Genomic DNA, 16,151 nt, shown 5'->3' with positions numbered 1-16,151 from the left:
GACTTCAGTGGAGCCAGGATTTTGTCCCAGGCCAAGAATTAGAGCACAGGGGCAAGATAATGCCATGGACACATCACATCATCTTCTCATTAGGGAAGGATTAACAGTCCAGGGTGCATTTTTGATGCACACGTGAGTCTCGCTCTAATGAAGATCACACTTGAGCAGAGGTGTCCAGTCTGGTGTCACACTTGCTTCCAGTGTACAAAGTCATCTGGGGGCTTATCCCATAGAATCACAGAAAAATTAGGCTTGACGAGACCTCAAGAGGTATCTAGTGCAGCCCCCTGCTAAGGGTAGGATCATCCCTATCTAAACCATCCCAGATAGATGCTTATCTAACCAGCAAGTTAAACTTCCAGAAATTGAGATGCTGCAATCTCACTAGCTTGCCTGTTCAGTGCTTGACCGCTCTCATAGTTAGGAAGTTCTTCCCGATAGCTAACGTTCGTTCTGTCTGCTGCAGCAGGCCGAGCAGTTCCATCAATTCTTCCTCATTAGATCGTGGTGGACGTGTCCGTCCTTCCAGAGGGCACAGCAGGCAATTGTGGGACGTCATTGGGAGTACAGCTGTACTTAGGTGGCACTAGCCAGTGACCATACGGCAGAGAGGTCATGTTAGCAAGTTGGGCTGCTTCTAACATTAGCTTAAGCCTCTGGATTAGCCAAGCAATGCAGGGTCTAAAGCACCACCGGGCTTGGGTTCACGGGCTTTGTGTGTAGATGAAGCATCTTAGAGGCAACCCCTTGTATTATAAAACAAGTCCAAAGAACCTCTCCTCTTCTGCAGAAGGGCTATGTAAGCATCTCAGTCTCTCTTAAGTCACAAATTGGGACAGTCAGCTTTGCACAGAATCTCCTCCCAGGGGAAATCCCCCGCCTCTTTGAAGACACTTGTATTTGGTCATGAGTCTAGATCATGATCTATACTTGGGCAATAAAAAAATGAGCTTTTCTGAGGGATTGAACAGTGTGGTGGTCTCAAGTGGTTCTGCTCGTGGGAGCATGCCGCTGCTTCCCTGCTGTACAGTATGACAGCACTCCTTTTAAATGGAGGCACAGAGCCAAGAGTCAGAGGCCAGGCAGTGAGGGCTTAGTTTTGAGGTGCTTCCGCCATCCCGACCTTTGTTGTAAAAGGGATCCCAGCTTCCTGGGTTTGTGGGACGAAGCCCAGGGCATTTATTGTGTCAGAAAAGGAGCATTTCATGGCTGCTGCCTCTGCAGCTTTGTCCTGTGTTCCAGCATTAGTGAAGATTTCTCTGGCTCCCTTCCTGGGATCTGCACATCACTAGGCTGTGGCTGTACTACGGGAGAGAAGCAGTGCCCAGTTCAGAGCGTCATTGTTATTTTGATGTCACCATAACCCCAAAGCGTCCAGCAGCCCTTTATCTGAGGAGCAATTGCCAATTACTGTGTACAAATGCAGTCATTTTAATCTGCTCATAATTGAATAAATCTGGGGCTGGCACCAGAGACAGTGGCAGGAGCTGTAGAGGCTGCTGTGTAGTGTGTGCTCAAATGAAAAAGGCTTCTTTCAATTTGCTTTAAGGTGTCAGGCTCAGTTTCTTTCCCCGTGCTCTGACTTCACGTTGCAAATGCTGAAGTTTGGGGAGGAGAAACTAATTGGGAGGGTGGCGGGGTGGGTAGAGCATCGTGGCGAAGGAGAATGGAGACTGCAGCAAAAAGCATCATCGTAAAGAACTGGACATAATGGTTTAAGGCAGTGGGGGCCAACCTTTTTGGCACCTGTGCCACAAATTCACCTGTCACCCTCCCCGAGTTGATCCCTTTCCCTTACCCATTCTACTGCTCAGCTTTCACCTCCCTGCTCTGCTTCCTACGCTGTGCTCCCTGCCTGATCTGATGCTCTGCTTTCTGCTCCATGCCCTGTCTGCTATGTGCTGCCTGCCCCCTCCCCAGTCTTCCACCTGCCACACACACAAGCTGCCTCTGCCACTTGTGGCACTCATGCTGCAAGTTGGCTACCCCTGCCTTAAGGAGAGTGGGGCGTGTTTTACCCAGGTTTGGCTTCAGCAGTGAGGACCCAGTATCACCCTCCCATCTTGCTTTTAAAACCAGCTCCTTCCTCTTCCCTGTTTCCGCCTGGCGCATACCAGGCCATCCTAGGAAGAAGCTTGCTTATGCTGGCTGGTCTCTTGTGTAGTATTCGAGTGAGGATGCCAATGGGCTTTGAGCTGCTACTATTAAAGTAGCACAGTGTGTATTTTTACACTCCTAGTAACGTGCTGTCAAGCTTGCTTCATGCCAGGAATACCAATGAAGAAGCAAGAGAGCAGGCCTGCCGCCTTGCTGCTGCGCTTGGAGAAATCCCGGGAGTGTTCAGCCTGCAAAGCTGAAGGGGGCAGGAGGGGGGAGGCTGACAGTGGACTGGAGGCTTGTTCCAGTACAGATGCGTGCAGCACGGCAGAAAACAGCAGTGCCCTGAGGCTGCTTCACCACTGGTAAAACTCAGCCCTGTAGTCCCCAGCCATCTGGAAAGTGTTGTGTGGGCAGGTCTCTGACCTTTTCACCATTGTGTGGTCTTACTTGACTCGGGGGTCCAGTTAATTAAAATCCCTGCTGTAGATGAGGCTTGAAAACACTCCCCATCACCTTGGCAAGTTCCTCTTTTGCAAAGGATGAATATGGTTCCGAGCAGTAAATGATAAGTCATTTGCTTCGAGTCCAAGGGAGATAGAGAGCAGCATGTGATCTTTCTTTTGTTGTTGTTTTAATGTCCCAAATTCTGTGTTGAAAGTCGAGTGTCTGTGTGGTTAAACACAAGCTGGTTAAATGGCTGTAACCCGCCTGCACACACGTGCATTCATAGGGATCGTGAGGGCTGACTAATAATTCTGTGCAGAAATTCAGCCAAACTCCAACACTAGGTCAGAGATGATAGTTAACAAATTGTGAGGTTATTTTATTCATCTGAGCAAGAGCTAGAGAGGCCTGGTTGCATAACTCTGATCTGCACAGATCAAAAGAGCTGAGGAGATGGTGTATTTTACACCTCTTGCTGAAGGACTTGTCCACATGAGAGTTTCTTTTCTAAAAGAGGGTTTTCTTTTATCTACAGGTTTAGATACACTGGGCAGGACAGGGCATCCATACCACTGTGACCGGCCCTTCTTCAGCTTCCTCCCTCATGATCTGTTGTGTCCATCTAGCTCTGCTTCCCCCAACCCCTCAAGCATTCAGGGTAGATTTGTCATAGTGCATGGTTCCCAGAGCCAAGTGACAAGTTTTTCTAGCAGTGCATTGTGGGAACCTAGTGAAATTCTGGGACTTGGTGGTCATATTAACAAATTCCCATGTCTCTTTTCCTAGTACCCCCCAAGTTAATTTGGTTTGAGGGAGGCTGCTATTTCCTAGTTACTATCAGCCAGCAAGAAGGAAGCATGGCTGAGCACTGCAATCCCAACCATCACTCATTTTGGCAGGATGCTACAGAGGTGTTGGCTGGGTGCGTAGCTGGGCAGCTTTGGACGTGTTGAGAAAAAGTCCAGATGCAAGTGCACGCTACTAGAGAGTCAGGTGGCAAGAGTTAGCCAGTTACTCCTGTCCAGCCTGGTTTCATTTAGTGGCGTGCAGTTCCGGCCCTGACGGGTGGGTTGCAGTAGCGCTGCTTAAACTGAGGTGACCTGCTAATGCATTAACACTTGACTTTGTGCCCTTACAGAACCTGACTTCTGCTTCCTCCATCCTCCCAGCACTGCCTTTCCGCTGACACGACCTTCTGCTGCAGGTGGGGCCGTGGCTGGTGCACGAACTGGCTCTGTCACCCGTGTCATTCAGAAAGCGGCAGTTTTCCCCTGCGCGAGGGGAACTCTCCATTGACCATGGCAGAGCGAGCAGCGCTGCGTCACACTGGGTTGTGCCCCGAATACAGAATCGGATTGTAGACCAGCCGTGAACAAAGGGTGGGGCATGTAAGTGAGCCGGATATTATGTCTTGTGTTGAAGGGGATGGAGGGAGGGGCATTAAAACCTTGTGTTGGGGGTATTGTGTGCCTAATGGCTTCCTTGAAGTCAAGCCAATATGGCATAGTTAGTGTACTGGCACAGAGTGAAGCTTGCAGGAGCCCCAGGTCCAAGACATGTCATGTTCGATCTATGAGCGGGACCAAAGTCACCCCTCAGTTTGAGTTACCCATGATAATTCAAGGCAGGCGAGCCATCAGAGATCGACACAACTGTCCTGTGCCGCAGGGAGTTTAGGCCCCTCAGCTTTGTTGTGTGGTAAAGCAGTTATTCTTAATGCTGCTAAATCAAAATATAGGTCCTTCTCCCTGGCTGGTTTCCCCTACACCAGCATGTTTTTAAGAGACTGCTGTTTCAAGAGGCTCTAGAACTAGAAACCATTGTCACAACGGTTAGTTATCTGAAAGCGTGGAGCCAGTTCCCCACACGCTGCAGCAGCTGCTAGAAGAGCAGAACCCAAAATGGGAAATAAAGAGTGAGACAGTGATTAAGACTGGTATCCTGTTATGGCCTGAAATGACTGACACAGCTAGGGATGTGTCACTAGATCAGCACTAATGCTTTCAGTACTGAATGCATCTTAAGCATTGGTCCTGGTCCAGTTGAATCATATATAGGCTTCTCTGTGGCGTGTAGTGTCTGAGCCCTTCACGGGTGTTCAACAGTTTAGCCTTCTATCACTCTTTTGTGGTGAAGTGGGTAATATTACCCATCCCCACTCCTTTTGGCCCAAAGGGCCCCAGGTCACAAAGGATGTCACCGGTAAGGCCCAGAATGAACTTCAACCCTACTGAATCCTACTCTTACCATGAGGCTAGCTCTGATCAGGCATCATCATGCTCTGCATGACATTATTGAGGGAGTTCGAACATGGGATTCGATTCTACTCCCACCTCTGCTAATAAAACATTATGGAGCCTTGCCCAAGGCTACCTTTCAGCAGTATCTTACTCTGTGCAGCACCTTGGGGCTCTCATTCTGACACAAGTAATCAGTAGTGGTGTTAGAAACAGTTCTGTTCCTCTCTTGAGAGACTGGATCCGGTGCTGCGAGCTGGCTTAGATCCAGTGATATCAATAGGGCTGTAACTAATTTATACAAGCAAAGGCCTCTGACCATAAGCAAGCATTTTATTTGCAGTTCTGATTCTTCCTTCTGCATACTACGGTCCCATACGTTTATCTGGTAGAACCATGAGGGTCTTCAAACAGAATAAAATAAGGGAGCGGGGTATGGGATGGATCCCAGCTCCATGTAACACAGCATAACATATCTTGGTGCAATACCGTTTGCATTTTTGATTACAGAGAAATTGCTGTCTTCATTAAAGGATGCTTACAGACATTAAAAAACCCCAAAATAAAAAACATGCTTTACTGGAAGAAGCAGCATGTTAGTTCAACCTAGCTCCATAGCATCTGTATAGGTCAGGCACTTCAGTGGGGCTTTTTGGTGCTTTTATCTAAAGCTGATTCACTCACCTATGAAATAAAAGTGCCAAAAAGACCCCACTAAAGCACCCAATCTATAAAGATGTTGGGTGAGCTGGTTACAACTAACTTGATGCCTCTTCTGGGCATGTGCTGGGCTCAGCACAGGAGCGTGCTGAGTTTAAAGTAAAGCATCGGGCGGTTTTTCATTTGTTTGTTTTAATGTCTGTAAGCAGCCAAAAAGTCTTGTAGCATCCTCTACCATGGGCAAGAAAGATGCTTTACAGCCTTACTCTGCCTTTTATCCTGAAGGAATCCAAAGCACAGCACAAAATATTTTCACGTTTTGGAGAATGGCGTGATAAAGGTTTTAGCATGAAGCACCCTTCTCAGTCTGAACTGTAGCATCTTCCTTTCAGCTGCAATGCTGGGATAGAGAAGAATAATTTCAAGCCCTACTTGAAATGTACCACCGCTAATGTGGAAACAAGGCAGCTGTTTCACAGCCACACATCAGCTTTGGGCAGTGAAGAATTGATATGTGATTATTTTTAGCGTATCTTGAATGATTTCTGAGGATTTGTGTCAGAGGCGGCAAAGTAGCACAGATACAAACAACTGTCTTTACAGCAGAAAGTCCAAGGATGACTTAGAGGTGGTAGCAGATAACGAACAACATATGAGTTTGCAATGTGCAGTGCCAGCATGTTTAGAACCGCTGCTCTGGGATGCATCTGTAGGAGGCCTCCCCTGTGAAACTAGGGAGGAAAGATTGCTTAAAGCATAAACTTGATGTAGTGGAATAACCTGGAATATGCTGTGCAGTTCTGGTTCCCCAATCCCAGGTGGGTTTAGAAAAGCTAACGTGAAAAGGTGAGCAGAACTGATAGCTGTAGTGGAGGATTTGATGGATGTGCTCTGCCAGGACTACCTATTTGTCCTTGCTCAGTCAGAAATCTTGCTGCCACAAACAGGAGTTCTTGGTAGGGATCGGTTCATAGCGTAGAAAAGAGGAAACATGAGTTTACTTTCAACTCATAGAGGAAGGAAACAGTGAGGCCCTGGAATAAGGTGCTGAGTATGGGAGCTTGTGGGATCTGCTTCATTGATGGGCTTCCGGAGCATGAGAGACATCTGTCAGGAATGGCTTAGGAGTCGATCCTCCCTCGGCAGGCTGGGCTAGATGATCTCCCGGCGTTCCTTCCAGCTTCACTTTCCTATGATCCTACAATCTCACCTTCAAATCAAAAGTACAAACGGAAGAAGGAAACTCTTTAACCTTAGGGGAAGGCAGGACAAGGAACCAGTGACCTGGAGCTAGAACAAATTACACTTACGCTGGACTTTAGGAACCAGATCTTCACAGCGAGGGCTGCAACAACCTTCTCCTGCAGATCGCCCTAAGTTCCCAGGTGATCTCACAGTCTCATAGTTGGTAGGGTCCGAAGGGACCTGAGCAGATCATCAAGTGCGACCCCTTGCCATGGCAGGAAAAAGTACTGGGGTCAAAAGACCCCCAGCAATGAAGGCAGTGGGGGTCTGTAGCAGGTTGCCACCACAGCCTCTTCATAGTTTCATAGTTGTTAGGGGCTGGAAAGGACCTTACAGATCATCGGGTCCAGTCCCCCTGCGCTTGGGCAGGAAAGACCGCTGGGATCAGATGAGCCCACTCAGCCTTTTGTCCCTCTTCCCCACCCCGACCGCAAGTGTCTGTCAGCAATATCCAGTCTTTTAAACCTGCTGGCTTTTGCTCCCTGTTGCCTCTCTCGGCATACCCCAGTAATATAGTCTTTTAACAAAATAAGGCAAGTAATTAAAGAAACCTTATTGTGCTGGACACTGGGAGGGGTCTGCTGTGGCTTCAGCCTTCCCACTGCAGGCTCGCCCACCTGGTAGTCCAGAAGTCTCCTGTCTCTGGTGTTTCTCCTCCGTACTCCCTCTGGTTCTCCCTGCTGGGGTTTTGGTTCCCAGCAATCCCCTCCCTCATTAGCCGTGGCACAGCTGCAGCCCCTCAGCCAGGCTAGCTGCTTCCTTTTCAGGGGATAAGGCCACTTTGTTGCAGGGTCCTCATGCACTCACAGTTATGCATGGGTTTTAGTGCTTCTGTGAGCCAGGTTTGAGGGAATCATGCTAACACCCTAAATCGCATCCAGCCCCAGTGAAGAGCTGCCATGTCCGGGGTAGGCTATCTAAATGCAGAGTCGAGAGGAAAGGATGCTACAGGTAGGGGGAGGAGATGGAGGAGGGAAGCCGTTTGCACACCCGTCCTTGCCAAGTACTCATTCGGAACAGCAGATGTTAACACGGGATCCAGAGGTCCATTGACTCACGTTTAACTCTATTTACGAAGCCTGCAAGGAGACCGAAAAGGGCGTTTTGTTAGGGGGATGAAATATAAACATGGAGGAGGCCACGTGGACTTGTCACATTCCCGCAAGAAAGAAAAGCATCTCTGTGATGATGGGAATTGGAACTGGAAAGAAAAGAGATAAAAAGCAGCCCTCCCCCTCCCCCTTCCCAGTCTCTTGCAGCCTCCCTCCCATCTCCTCTTGCACATCACATGGCAGCGGGGAGAGAGGGAACACAAAAAGGCAAGATGCTTTTTTGACTGGGTGCCAAGGTGGATTTAATTAGCTGTATTGAATTCGTTAACTTTTGAACGTCGCGTCTGCTGCAAAGCACACGTGAGAAGTTGCGGGTGGTGGCGGCGAGCTGCATCAATCTGCCAAAGGACTCGGCAAAGCAGAAAGATTGACCTACTTTTGTCAGATCTGAAGAGATCGCAGTGTAATGCTCTTCTTGCCTAGACACTGCTGCATTTCTTGGTCTCGTTGGGAGTGTTTTCCCTGCTTTTAATCTGTTCCTTAAAAGGGAGATTTCCCTCCTGTGATAAAAGGGAGCCATTCAGGAGCCCTACAGTCACATTTCACCTTACACGGATACATAGATCTGTGTGCTGTACGATGTCAGCTGGTTTGTATTGAGAAAGGGCTCATCTGGCTGGCTGGCTGGCTGTGACTTTCTTCCTTTCCCTGCTGTCACACTATTTTTTAAGCTTTAAATATTGCTGTACTCTATGCTACGGTAGAACCGTAACACCTCGTATGGTTAGGTTCCTAATCTTCCTTAGTCCCCGTGGGAAGGTGAAGTTTTTGCAAAGTAGCTGGGGATATCCGGAGCTGCTGCAAAAGCTTCCTGGGATCACTTGAGGTGCTCCAGCTGGTTGTTGGGGCTTGTATTTCAAAGGGTGCTGCTTCTCCAACCAGCTGTGTGGGATCTCTGATGAGCTCCATCTGATCAGAGAAGCAAGACCTTTTGAAGTAAAAGCAGCTCATCCTTATTTCAGGAACCGTCTGCAATCCGAGTGGATTCCAACCCTTCTTGAAGATCCACATCTGGGTTCTACTTTAATAGGCCCAAATGCTGTACCCATAGAGTAGGGCCTAATAATCCTAGCTCTGCCCCAGCTCTGGATCACGTGTCGCTGTTGCAGGATCCCAGCCGGGCTCCAGAGCAGCTCTGTGCTCTGCCAGCAGGGGCAGTGCTAGGGGAGGGATTGGGGGTGGGGGAGGGCTATGGCCACCCCCAAACTCCCCATAGCCCCCCTTAGCAACCTCTCCCAGTCCACCACCGCTGCCCACCCCATGCACAGAAGCACAATCTAAACTATTAACCTTACAATTTACCTCTTGCTACAGCGTGATCCAGTGATCGAGTCGTTGGGCCAAGTTCCCAAAGAACTGGGTTCAGTTATCAGCTCTACCAGTGGCCCACTCTGTTGTCCTGGGGCAAATCTCTCATCTCTGTGCCTCTGTTTCCCCGTTACTGCCTTGTCTGTTTAGATTGTGAGCTCTTCGGAACGGGGACTTCTATGTTATGCCTTGGCTTGGTGCTGAGCACCAGTCTCGGCTAGGTCTTATTGTAATATAAATAGTAGCTAGTCACAGTTTACCAGAGCACAGGACCTGGCTTCAGTGCAATTTAGATTAGGAAAGAATTATAAACAGCAAAAGCATTGCCCAAAATAATCTCGTTGTCTTCCCTTCAGCCTGATTCTCCCGTTGTCTCCTGGGCTATTTTGTATACTACAGTCTGTAATATGCAAAATAAAAAACGAATGTTTTAATTCTGGAATACACGAAATGAAATAAGATTTGGGGTATATACATTTCACTGAGCCCCAGGTCTTTTCCTCCAAGAGCACTTTGCGCGTGTTAAAGATCACATCTTCCTCATCAAGCAGATGCGATGCCCGTTCTTATCAGCAGGTTAGGTTCATGAGGTTTGAGTAACGGATGCAGCATTATGTCATGAGCCAGCAGCGACATCCAGCTACCTCGTCTCCTAACACCATGCTGTAGTCAGAGCTCCAGCCAAAACGTGGTTAAAATCTATTGGTTGGCTTAGAAAAGTTCTCTTGTTGCCTTACGTAGCTCCTTGCCAAATGTACAGTAGTAAAACCCGTTTCTCTTGTGTTAACTTGATTGACCAGATGAAGGTGGTGAGAGGGAGCATGTACATATTTTTTACTCCTGGGCAGTACATTGGCTATTTCTGAAATGAGTCTTCTGCTTTGTTGTACTAGCCACAAATGAGAGCGCGCTGACTCAACTGCTGATATTTCAGTAGCAGGCCAGAGAGAAGGATAACCCGACTCTGTGTGTGGGGGTGCGAGCGTAAGGGTCAGGCTGCTGTAACAAAAGTCCTGTGTGCAGTTTGGGTATTAAAGGCAGAGGCATTTCTCACGCACAAAGAGTTTCAGTACAGCAAAGGGAGTAGTATGCTGTCCTGGAAAAATATGGGATGTTAAACCACCCCTTGGATTGTATGTTCACCGCTGGGACCATGTACCAGCCTGAGGACGGGTATGATATGAAAGTGCCTGTGGGAGTTTTGTTTGTTTGGCAGCTCTTTCCTGTTTCCTAAAACTCACTATGTTGCCTGCTCCTCTGAAGTTTCTGCCCCATGGGCAAATCTCTCCCTCTGCTTTCATGAGCTGCCGGGGAACCAAAATCAGGCTGGGGGAAAGGAAAGGAAAGCGCCATTTCCTTCCTTCCAACTGTGTTGGCTCCGCTGAGTTCCTGCCTGGGGCTGAGACAAAGCAGGGAGCTGTCTTATGAGGATCCTCTGATGTTCACATTGTCAATGTTCCCTTTTCGGCAGTCTAATTCCTGCAAAGGGAAAAATTGTGGGAACAGCCAAGAAAACATGGTCATTACCTCGCATATAACTGTGTTGAATAGGCTAGCAAGGTACGAGCAAATGTTAATGGCCCCTGTTGTACAGCCTAGTTCACGTAAGTCAACCCAGTGTCTCCCTCTAATAAAAGAGTCCAGATCATCAGGCGTGGAAACCATTTGATTTTGCTTAACTATGGCAATGAGGGCCAAGCTGCTTGTAGTTCTTGGAGGAAAGCTGCAAGCGGACTGTCCCGCTGGTGCTTTGGGCAGATGGCAACACAGAGCAGGGAAACCTGCACGCAGCTCCTTGATGTAAGGCACTTACCCCATACATGATCTTAGCCCAAAAGCCGAGCTGAGCACCTCAACCTCCTGATCAAATTCCAAATGCATTTACAAAGTGGAAAAACGCCTAATGGATTTACATGTTTGGGGGCGGAAATGGCAGTATTCCCGTTTTACACTGAGGCATTCAAGGCACAGAGGTACTTATCTAAGTTGGTAGCAGATCAGGGAACTACACGCAAGGTTTCCCTAGTCTTGGTACTCACTCTAACCACTGGGCCATCCCCTTCCTGCTGTTCTCAGGCTTTATACCTGCGTCCCCCTCAACACCTCTCTTCAAAGATGGCAACGGGTGGCTTTAAACGAGTGAGGACGAATGAGAAACTCAAGGAAAAGAAGTTCGGTCTTCCCTGGAGTTTTGCCACTGCTTTATCAGAAGCAGAAATGCTTTCTCTTCAGGCCAGGCAGATTATATAAAGCCCTTTAGAAGCGACATTGCTATCTATGTTAGAGGAAGAGGGACCTTCCTACATTTTTAGGGATGTCTCGAGGTTTTGTGGTTCAGCTTTCAAGCTGGTTGTTGATATTAAAGTGTTTTCATTTTGACTTCGTCTGTTGACAAGGCTTTAAAAACCAGCTTTGCCCTGGAAAGGGTATCTCACTATCAGGTATGACTAATTGTATTGGGGCAGCAGTAACCGTGATAACGTTCTATTTTTCTCTAGAAGAGCTCCGTTACAAACGGTCTGAGAGTCCCGCCCCGCAGAGTGTTTTCACAGGGGTTTCGTTTATGGTGCAGGCCAGATCATTTGCAACCGTGGGCGAATATGGAAAGCAATGAATATTCCATTGAATGTATGAGACGCGCAGGTTAGAAACAGATTTGTTTTGTTTTAGCAGCAGCCTGCGCCCAGCTTTTAACAAGATGTTATTCATTGCTCTTCAGGAAAGTGACCTATTCTATGATGCCGGTGACACAGGAACTGGCTGATTCAGCTTAAGGCAAGCATCCCGAGGGTCTGTGAAAGCCAAGGGCCTGTGTCCTGGCCCGGACAGGCCTGCTGCTTGGAGTGGCTTCAGACTAGTGCTCCTTCTCTTGATCATTTCATGTGCCATGCCCTGTCTTACTGCAGGTGTTCAGTCTTGCCTCATTTTATACACAGAAGTGTGGGAAAATGGAAGGTGGAGGCAGGACCAGGAGTCATAGAGCAGCTAGGAGGAAGAAGGGAGCTTGGGTGTCTCTTGGGAGCTGGAATCCCTCTTTAGGTGAGCCCGGGAATGGGGAGAGGGGGAAGGTCCAAGAAGTGCAAGGAGGGGAGGAATGGTCCTGTGGTTAGGATACTAGCCTGGGGCTTGGACTCAGCTCGGTTTCTACTGTGCTCCCCACCTTGAGTCAGTCTGTTGGGCTCGCATCCTTTTGCACCTGTTAGTTGCATAAGTGTGATGCTATTCTACTCTGCTCAAGTCTCTGGAAATCCTTTAATGCATCTACTTTTGTAACACAGCCTGACATTAGCTATAAGACTAAGTAAGGTACAAAATGAAGAAGGAAGAGGATCCACCCACCTTTTGCCTTACCAGTATTTCAGGGACTTGAGCAGGATGGGATGGGATCGCATTTTGGCACCTTCTACGTGGCACAGGATCTGCCTCTGAATCTTTTTAGTCCCAGATCTATAAAATGGGGGTGGTGATGATCATATGCTGCTATGACTGTTTCTCTTAAACTCAGAAAACAACATTTTTATATCTATAAAGTCAGGTTCTCCAAAGTCGATCTAGATAGAATTTTCTGACGAGAGCAAAGTACTGGTTTGTTTTTGTTCCCCCTCCCCTCAAAAGTAGCCAGGCTCTTTTGGTGGAAATTTGTCTCCAGAATTTAGCTTATGGCAGCTGGCTGCCATGGAAAATTTCTGCGCAAATAGTTAAACATTTGGTTGAAGAAGTTTATAAAACCTGAACACTGGGTTTGAGAATGGGAAGTCTTGGGCAGTTTTAAATCATAGGTGATATTATATTAAAGGTTGCAGAAGTGGCTGGAACAATGACAATGGAGGCAGCATAAGTCCCATAATAAAGACGTTTTCATACAGGCCACTCCTTGGGAGCCTTCTTACGGGCACTGTCATCCCTGGCCTTATTTTACTCCCACACAGTCTCCCAAATGCTGCAGTGCCTCATCCACTTTCCCTTGTCCCCTCTGCATTATATTAACCCCATTTGATTTCACCTTTAAAGCTCTTTGCATCCTTTTCATGCTGAAGCCTTTGCTGAAGCATTCTTTTTCACAACCTCAGGCTACCCCAAAACATGAAGTACAATACTTTGCTCTATAGACTATCATAATGCTACAGATGGGGGAACTGAGGCACTGTGCCCCAGGCCTTTTCAATAGACTGCAAGCAGATCAATTTAAAAGACCTATCCCTTCCATCTCCCAGGCCTCAGCACTGTCCACTTCAGCCCATTTCCTCTCCCCAAGAACTAATACTAAGCATGCCAGCTGTACATAAAGTTTGTAATGGTGCATCGTTCATGTGTTCTGTGCAGGTTTGCTCATGTTTAACAAGGGCCTTTTTGGGGTATATAAATGAAGGTATGAATAGAGTTCAAGTTATAGAAGCTCTGCCTTGCATGGACATCTGTTGTCTAGCATGCAGACCATGTGTTGGTTTAGTTTAGGCCTCTTGGGAAGAGGTTTGAGAGAACCTGTAGTAAGTCTTACTTTGGAGTGTCTCCATGGGGATTTCTGCTGGTACAGCTTGTAAACTTTTCCTCTGCAGAAAAGGCCTTAACTGTGTAGCTCCTTCACCAGGCAGGACTAGTATTTCTGAGTTTTCTTGCTCAATTCTCTGCACATGAGGGCTTTGGTCAGAAACCCTGGAGCAGTGGTCCTTGGCCTTCGCTGACCCCTGGGCAGCAATAGAGCTGAGCTAGTAACTGGCTGCGGGCAACATCAGGCTGTCCTCTTGCTGTCCTCCTCACTTCTAACTTTTTAATTTCATGAGCAACATCTGAGTGTCCTGTGGACAACCTGGGGCTTGCGAACCCTGGGTTTGGAACCCCACCGTCCTAGTCCTTTTTTGCTAGAGGCCGTTGCTTCACCCTTGGACGGTAGTAGTGGCCTGCTAAAGATTTGCTGGGGAAGGCCGGCCTAAGTTGCAAATGCCCAGCCTTCACAATACTGGGGCTAGAAAACCTTTGGGTAAGGACTGCCTTTTCCCAAAACAGAGAGGCCAGTCTATTCCTCATTTCTGAAGCACAGCCACCGAATTGGAAAGCCCAATTCAGGACCTTCAAGCCTCGTCATTCTACGAGGTCTGTACTGATTTACAGCTCAGTGCGTTTGGGTCACCAGAAAAACAGAAGCGCTCACAATAATTTGCCAGGGGTCCATGAAGTAGGCAGTGCCAGCCTTCAGGGCAGGTTGTGTTCCCGTTGTAAATGCACTGTGCAACAAGATATCCTCACACCTTCCTTGCTGTACTGTTTGAAAGTCCCAGCCTCCTTCTCCCCCTTTTCTTTGGCTAAAGGAATTGCACAGTGCCCAGAGAAACTTGCACCTAATTCCCTTAGGCCTCTGAAATTCCCAGACTAAAAGCAAAGTTAAAAAAAGAAGCCACCCTAAAACTGAATACCATGAAAACGAAGCGGTGTGAAGCTCGGGATTACTCCATCCTCGGTGCACCCCATTCTGCCCTTCTGCAGCCTGCACGCTTGCTGTGTGATGTCGCGCACCATCGGTGGTGCCGTAACAGGGACAAAATGTCAGCGTTCAGTTCTGAGTCATTGCCCTTGCCTCTGCCGTTTACAGTCCAGTGTACCAAGGGAAGGAGATGAGGGGAGTTTGGTGTTAATTCTTTTCTGAAAACGACGATGGCTGTGCGAAGTCTGTCCTTGTTTTGACTCCAAAAGGCTGTTTCATACAAGGCCTCCACAGATTTTTCCTGAACAGTCTTCTTTTCACGTTTTCCATGGGCCCGCACTGTGCTCTGTTTCAGACCGATCTAGTGAATTAACATATTGTAGCTGCTACTGCTTGGGTAATTACCTGCCCAGATTCTACTCCACTCTTTTCTACGCAGTCTTGATTGCTTCCCAGACAAAAAACATCCTTCACCTCCTATAGACAGTGTTTTAAAGTATCACCAAGAGGGGCAGGGGAAAAACAACATTTCCAAATATATTTTTTCCAAATGCACACGAAGGCCTGATCTACAGCCCTTTTGTACTGAATACGCTATTTTGGTCAGGGCTGTGTTTATGGGTTTTCCCCCTACCCTCCTATGGTTAGGTTGGTAAAGGCCTTAATGTGGATGCAGTTGCATAGATTTAGGCAAATGCAAGTTATTGGGCTCCATTTTGGGAGTCATTGGGTGAAATTCTGCTGCCTGTGTTGTATAGGAGTTCATACACAATCTAACGATCCCTTCTGGTCTTAAAAATCTATGAATACACGGTATAAAGGCATCTGCTTGTTCACACTAAGGTACTACTTTAACTATGTTAAATCATAGTCATAGAAAAACAGTATGTACACTGGACCTTAGAATTGTCCAAGGCCTGTGGACATGTCTGGGGCTCATGTCTGACCACATGTAAACTAATATTTTAAAACAGCTTCATAGTTGGTAGGGTCAGAAGGGACCTGAGCAGATCATCAAGTCTGACCCCCTGCCGTGGGCAGGAAAGAGCGCTGGGGTCAAATGACCCCGGCTAGGTGATTATCTAGCCTCCTTTTGAAGACCCCCAGGGTAGGAGCAAGCACCACTTGACCTATTGTTTTAGCATGCATCTAGTTTAACACCTTCTAAAAACACGTCAGCTGACTCTAAATGAAGAACCGTGGCACTGTCACAGTATGGCCTAAAAGGAGAAACACGGTTCATGCTCAGTGTTACAAGGCTGTCTCCTTCAGCTCATGCAACTGAAGCGAAGAGGTTAGTCCCAACACATGTCTTCAAATCCCAGCTTTGCTACCACCCTGCTGCGTGGCTGGGGGCAAATCACCACCTCTCCTTTCCCATTCTCTGCTCTGCCCCCCCTCTTGAGCTCACGTGGCAATGGGATCATTGTTTATACGGACACTTTTAAGGGGAACAACTTTGCAAGGCTTAAAAATATCATGTCAGTTTCCATCCTCTTAGTTGTGACTGTTGGTCATTTCCTGTCTCTCTTGGCCGCATAATCACATTATTTTGACTGGGATAAAAAATGTTGCTCAAGCATCTTTTGTAGAAGGGCTCGGGAAATGGGAGAGAACCTGCTGCCT

At 47.7% G+C, this 16,151-nt stretch overlaps 1 long non-coding RNA gene across 1 annotated transcript in view; it reads left to right on the top strand.

Moving 5' to 3' along the window:
- The window catches only part of LOC112550456, a 30,952-nt gene that overhangs the window by 4,875 nt on the left and 9,926 nt on the right, over positions 1 to 16,151 (top strand). The window contains exon 2 of the long non-coding RNA XR_003094318.1: positions 3,683 to 3,932. This is a non-coding gene — a long non-coding RNA (uncharacterized LOC112550456). The remainder of the gene's footprint in view (positions 1 to 3,682; positions 3,933 to 16,151) is intronic.

This window comes from Alligator sinensis, unplaced genomic scaffold, assembly GCF_000455745.1.
Source record: "Alligator sinensis unplaced genomic scaffold, ASM45574v1 scaffold307_1, whole genome shotgun sequence".
Lineage (NCBI taxonomy): Eukaryota > Metazoa > Chordata > Crocodylia > Alligatoridae > Alligator > Alligator sinensis.
Note: the sequence above shows the minus strand (reverse complement) of the source record. Positions and strands in the feature narration are given on the sequence as shown.